Raw genomic sequence first — 871 nt, forward strand, 5'->3', positions numbered from 1 at the left:
TCAACTCTCTTTTTCTATCTTCCCCATTTGAACAAGTCTAAATCTCATTTTTCTATTTTTTTTTCTTTTCTTTTTACACTATTAATTTTTCAAGAGTAGTTTGAGGAGGAAGAAGAAGAGAGTAGAAGAATGAGATTTGGGAGTAGGAGAAGAGGATTGAGCAAATGTAACTTTAAGAAAAGCATTATTAATAATACATCAATTTCGTTAAGTGTTAGTAAAGAATTTGACGGTGGGATAATATTTATGTCATTTTAAACATTTTGAGATAAAAATAGGACAATAAAAATATTAAAAACTAAAATAAAATTCACTTTAAATGTTAGAATTTATTAAAGTGAAAATTTTAAAACAAGTTACAAAATTACTCTTAATAACAATAGTTACCCTTTTAAATTATTTAACTACTTTTTGATTTTCGGAACTTCATCTTATTACTCCCCTTGATGGACAGAATGAGTTTGAAATTACATTATTTACATTGTGCTTTACTGATTTTGTGAATTCTTGTCAGATATGGTGTCTTTGACAATTATCTAACTAAATTATTGTTCAAGATCTAAATTTTAAGAGTAGAATCAATTCTTCATATATAATTAGATACCAATAAAAGAAGTGCATCAAAGTTCAAACTTAAAAAGTAGAATTTTGACCGTTATCATGCAGATAACAATGTAAATAAATCTTTTCAAACAACATGTAAATTAAAACCTTCACAAAAATTTAAAAGATTAAAAATAAATGCGACTAGATAAAAGATAAAAGTAACAGTTTAATATGAAAATAAAGTACAAAATAAATGATAAAAATGTAAATTAAATTTGGAAGGAATCCTACACAAAATATAACTTGAAATTGACATAGAAAGTCT

This window comes from Arachis ipaensis, chromosome B04 (genome assembly GCF_000816755.2).
Source record: "Arachis ipaensis cultivar K30076 chromosome B04, Araip1.1, whole genome shotgun sequence".
Lineage (NCBI taxonomy): Eukaryota > Viridiplantae > Streptophyta > Magnoliopsida > Fabales > Fabaceae > Arachis > Arachis ipaensis.